This window comes from Schistocerca americana, chromosome 10 (genome assembly GCF_021461395.2).
Source record: "Schistocerca americana isolate TAMUIC-IGC-003095 chromosome 10, iqSchAmer2.1, whole genome shotgun sequence".
Classification (NCBI taxonomy): domain Eukaryota; kingdom Metazoa; phylum Arthropoda; class Insecta; order Orthoptera; family Acrididae; genus Schistocerca; species Schistocerca americana.
Genome location: NC_060128.1, coordinates 176,622,460 through 176,628,459, shown reverse-complemented (window position 1 = coordinate 176,628,459; position 6,000 = coordinate 176,622,460).

Sequence of the window (6,000 nt, the reverse complement as noted above, 5' to 3'; positions counted from 1 at the left end):
GGCTCCCAGGGGAAGCACAGACTCAACGCGTCAGCGAGTTTGTATGACGAATGTACTACATCCTTACATTGACACAACAAATACTACTGTAGTGTGATGTGCTGCTCAACCAATTCCGAGAAATCGACCTCCAAAGTTTCGCCAGTCCGTTGAACACTGTAGGAGAAAATCAGATTCAAAAAAATGGTTCAAATGGCTCTGAGAACTATGCGACTTAACTTCTGAGGTCATCAGTCGCCTAGAACTTAGAACTAATTAAACCTAACTAACCTAAGGACAACACACACATCCATGCCCGAGGCAGGATTCGAACCTGCGACCGTAGCGGTCACGCGGTTCCAGACTGAAGCGCCTTTAACCGCACGGCCACACCGGCCGGCTAAAATCAGATTCCTTTCAGTTACTGAGACTCTAGTATCATTTTGAACACTTCATCATCCGGATCGCAACTTTTGTTGCATACGAGTAGATAACCACTTTTAGCCTGTTCGATGGCCACCTTCAAATCCGTAATCACAGAACTTGTGACTTATCAGACATTGTATAGAGAATTCTCACATAGTGCAGAGTAGCTTGGCAGAATCGTATGACAGATAAAAGCTGTAAGCAATTAAAAGCGCTACCCTGCATGATTTGGGAACCAGCTCAATTTTTCCCGCTCATGGTAACAGGAAAAAGTATGAGGTCAGTATTAATATTGTCCGCAAGGAAACTAATACATTGATCACCCAAAACATTATGACCACTGAAAGAGATTTTCACTCTGCAGCGGGGTGTGCGCTGATATGAAACTTCCTGGCAGATCAAGACTGTGTGCCGGACCGAGACTCGAACTCGGGATCTTTGCCTTTCGCGGGCAAGTGCTGGAAGGTAGGAGACAAGGTACTGGCAGAATTAAAGCTGTGAGGACGGGGCGTGAGTCGTGCTTGGGTAGCACAGTTGGTAGAACACTTGCCCGCGAAAGGCAAAGGTCCCGAATTCGAGTCTCGGTCCGGCACACTTTTAAGAACCTTCAACATCGCAGCGCGTCAGCAATCGTTGGTCAATATATTAAAAAACTACAAACCCGCCTCGATTGCGAAAAAAGCACCTAGTGTTAACCTAGGCTTCGGCGTAGATAACTACACCTTCATCAGAACAACAATAAAACCCTGAAGTGCCTAAGAAGACCTTTGTCAATGATTAAAAGAACACCATAGCTATACATTTATAAACGAAAAAAAGGAAAACACAAACAGTACATATGTACAAAGTCAAAACCACTACTTAAAGTTTATGGCGGGTCATGGTCCATCGTACATAGGCCGGTGTGAGGTGGAGCGTACACCATTAAGTAGTGGTTTTGACATTGTACATATGTACTGTTTGTGTTTTCCTTTTTTCGTTTATAAATGTATAGCTGTGGTGTTCTTTTAATCATTGACAAAGGTCTTCTTAGGCACTTGTGGGTTTTATTGTTGTTCTGAAGAAGGTGTAGTTATCTACGCCGAAACCTAGGTTAACACTAAGTGCTTTTTCCGCAATCGAGGCGGGATTTTAGTTTTTTTTAATACACAGTTTTAATGTCAGGAAGTTTCATATCAGCGCTCACTCCGCTGCAGAGTGAAACCTCATTCTGGAAACATCCCCCAGGCTGTGGCTAAGCAATGTCTCTGCGGTATCGTTTCTTCCAGAAGTGCTAGTTCTGCAAGGTTCGCAGGAGAGCCTCTGTGAAGTTTGGAAGGTAGGAGACGAGGTACTGGCAGAATTGAAGCTGTTAGAACGGGTCGTGAGTCGTGCTTGGGTAGCCCAGTTGGTAGAGCACTTGCCCGCGAAAGGCAAAGGTCCCGAGTTCGAGTCTCGGTCCGGCACGCAGTATTAATCTGCCAGGAAGTTTCATATCAGCGCACACTCCGCTGCAGAGTGAAACCTCATTCTGGAAACATCCCCCAGGCTTTGGCTAAGCAATGTCTCCGCGGTATCGTTTCTTCCAGGAGTGCTAGTTCTGCAAGGTTCGCAGGAGAGCCTCTGTGAAGTTTGGAAGGTAGGAGACGAGGTAGTGGTGGAAGTAAAGCTGTGAGTACCGGGCGTGAGTCGTGCTTCGGTAGCTCAGATGGTAGAGCACTTGCCCGCGAAAGGCAAACGTCCCGTGTTCGAGTCTCGGTCCGGCACGCAGTTTTAATCTGCCAGGAAGTTTCATATCAGCGCACACTCCGCTGCAGAGTGAAACCTCATTCTGGAAACATCCCCCAGGCTTTGGCTAAGCAATGTCTCCGCGGTATCGTTTCTTCCAGGAGTGCTAGTTCTGCAAGGTTCGCAGGAGAGCCTCTGTGAAGTTTGGAAGGTAGGAGACGAGGTACTGGTGGAAGTAAAGCTGTGAGTAACGGGCGGGAGTCGTGCTTCGGTAGCTCAGATGGTAGAGCACTTGCCCGCGAAAGGCAAACGTCCCGTGTTCGAGTCTCGGTCCGGCACGCAGTTTTAATCTGCCAGGAAGTTTCATCATGATCACTGCCCGGCGCGACAGTGGATGCCGCCTGGTGGCGTTGCAGGCTCGTGACAGGCTAACAAAAGATCGTAAGCGGGGCAGACACTGACGGAAATCCACTGAGGGAAGCACCTTAGACAAAGGGCAGGTTAGTATTACGCATACCCTGTGAACGAGTATCTCGGAAACGGCTAAGCTGGTCCAATGTTCACGTCCTACTGTCGTGAGCATTTACGGAAAGAGGTAGAAGGACAGTGAAACTACCAGTAGGTGCTAATTTGGTTGGACGTCCACGACTCTTCACAGAACGTGAGATTCGGACGCATGTCTCCTCTGTAGAATAGGATAGACGGTGATCTGGACAACTGGAAATTTGTGGTAATGTCTTATGGGACCAAACTGCTGAGGTCATCGGTCCCTAACCTTACGCACTACTCAATGTAACTTGCGCTAAGGACAACACACACACCCATGCCCGAGGGAGGACTCCAACCTCCGACGGGGGAGAAGCACGGACCGTGACAAGGCGCCTCAGACCTTGTAGCTACCCCGCGCGGCCGATGCTGATCTGTGGCATCTCTGCCGAAAGAGTACAATGCTGGTGCACGCACAAGTGTTTCGGAGTACACCGTTCCCCGTACATTGTTGAACATGCAGCTACGGAGCAGACCACCAGTACGTGTAAACATATTGACACAGTGATATCGTTAGTTACGATTGCAAAGAGCATGGGACCATCGGGATTCGATCTCCGATCAGTGAAAACGTGTCGGCTCTTGGGGTGAATCACATTCTCGCTACATTTCGAGTCACCACAAACGGCGTCATCGAGGTGAATTGCGACTCAAAACGTTCAGCGCTCCACGGACACAGGCTGGTGGGAGCAGTATTATGCTGTGGCAGAAATTCTCCTGCAATTGCAAGAGATCTGTGGTAGCAATTGAAGACACGCTCACAGATGGGAAACACCTGCATCCCTTCATGGTTGATGTCTTCCCCAACGACGATGTCGTCTTTCAGCAGTATTATTGCCCGTGTCTCGGAGCCAGAACCGTCCTACAGTGGTTTGAGGAGCATCATAGTGAACTCACGTTGATCTCTCGTCGACCAAATTAGCGTGATGAAAATCCTGTGGAATCCATCTAGGTCATTATGGGGGGCCATCACCGCGTACACAAATCGGCGGCTCATTATTTACGCGAATTGCGTGACTTGTGCGTAGACATCTACTGCCACATACCTCCACAAACCCAGGAACAAACTGTCGGATTCTTGATACGGACAATCGGTGGTATATTTTCTTCCAAATATGGACAAACAAGCTGTTAAGCAGGTAGTCGTAATGTTTTGGCTCGTCAGTGTACACAATACGAACAGCAAGGGTCACAACACACTTCGCTGGGGCACACCCTAAGTTACTTCTACATCTATCGATGACCTTCCAACCGAGATAGGTTGCTGCCTCATCCCTACCAAAAAAATCCTCAATCTAGTCACAAGTTTCTCCTGACACCCCATAAGATCGCTACTTCTGGTAATAAGTGCCAGTTACACAAGGAAGAGATAACAGAAATAGAAGAGAAGCCAGAAGCGTTTCTTGAAGAATTCTACGACTTGTAGAGCGTCTGTAGATTTGAAACGAGGGAAGAAGGAAGTCACATACTGGGAACACTGCAACAAACAGTCCGTCCACCTTGTAATTGACCGGTGTGCTGGTTTCCTTTCTTTTCGTTTTTAGTTTACCTGGTCCCTACAAGTGAATCGGCACGCGCTAAAAGGGCCTTAGTCACTCCAACCTACTTTCGAGCAAACTAATAAAAACGTAATTACATTTAAACCATACTTTCTTTTTTTCCTAAAAAAAAACAACAACAGTAACGCAAATTATCGAAGTGACTATCAGGGTTCGTTTCACACAAAAAAAATAAAAATAAAAATCGAGCACGTAAAAAAATTTCAGCTATCGTGACAGATCCTTTCAGCTGGTTTTGGAGTTCCTTAGATGCTTTCAACAGTTAATTTAATAGTAACCAGTAATTACAAATTTCGACCTCAATACATTTTTTGACCTCAGATGCAATTTATTATGACCTCTGCTAGGTGGTGTATCGCGTAGAACCTGTCATGCTTTCTAAGTTCTCGTTTGACTGTGCTGAAATCCTTGTCACAGAGTAGAAAGGAATGTCCCGTGACCGGGAAATAGTGTTCCATTTTGTCAGACCGGTTTAAGTCAGTCAATGCCACTAACATTCCCGATACAACAAGTTTTTGTTCTGTCCTGCACAGTTCGGGCAACGTGCAGTCTGTTACATAAGAGGGTGGTCGCCATTACACACAGATGGTGAAAGATAATCGCCTTAGTTCTTCCACAGCCCGCTGTAGGCAACTATTTATTTGGAGAGCTATAGGAAAACGTGATGCACCTGTAAAGGGGACCTCGTATAGGTCACTAGTAAGACCCATTCTTGAGTAATGCTCGAGTGTCAGCCATCCCCACGAGGTCGTATTAAAGGAAGGCTAGATTTGTTATCAGAAGATTCAGTCAACACGTAAACCTTACGGAGATGCTTTGCGGACTGAAATGGGAATCCGTGGAGGGAGGGAGACATTTTTTCCGAGGAGTGCTGTTGGAAAAATTTGGAGAACAGGGATTTGAAGCTGACTGAAGAACAATTCTACTGCCGCCAACGTACATTTCACGTTAGGACCTCGAACATAAGACAAATTAGGACTCATATGAAGGCATATAGACAGTCTTTTTTCCCTCGCTCTACTTGACAGAACAGGAAATTAATAACATACGTGTAGACCATATGTGGCTTAAATTCAAAGAAATAGTATCTGCAGCAATTGAGAGATTCATACCAAATGAAGTAACAAACGACGGAGCTGATCCTCCTTGGGACACAAAACGGGTTAGAACACTGCTACAAAAACAAAGAATCAAACATTCCAAATTTAAACAGACGAAAAATCCCCAAGATTGGCGATCTTTTACAGAAGCTCGAAATTTAGCGCTGACATGAATGTGAGATGTTTATAAGAGTTTCCACATCGAAACTTTGTCTCGAAACCAGGTAGAAAATCCAAAGAGATTCTGGTCGTATGTGAAGTATGTTAGCGCCAAGGAACAATCAATGAATTCTCTGCGCGATAGCAATGGAGATACTATCGAAGACAGTGCTGCCAAAGCAGTGTTACTAAACACAACCTTCCGAAATGCCTTCACAAAAGGAGAGGAAGTAAATATTACAGAATTCGAATCGAGAACACCTGCCAACATGAGTAACGTAGAAGTAAATATCCTCGGAATAGTGAAGCAACTTAAATCACTTAATAAAAGCAAGTCTTCTGATCCAGAATGTACACCAATTAGGTTCCTTTCCGAGTATGCTGATGCATTAGCTCCACACTTAACACGTACAACCGTTCGCTCGACGATAGATCCTTACCCAAAGACTGGAAAGTTGCACAGGTCACACCAATATTCAAGAATGGTAGTAGGAGTAATCCACTAAATTACAGCCCCTTATCGT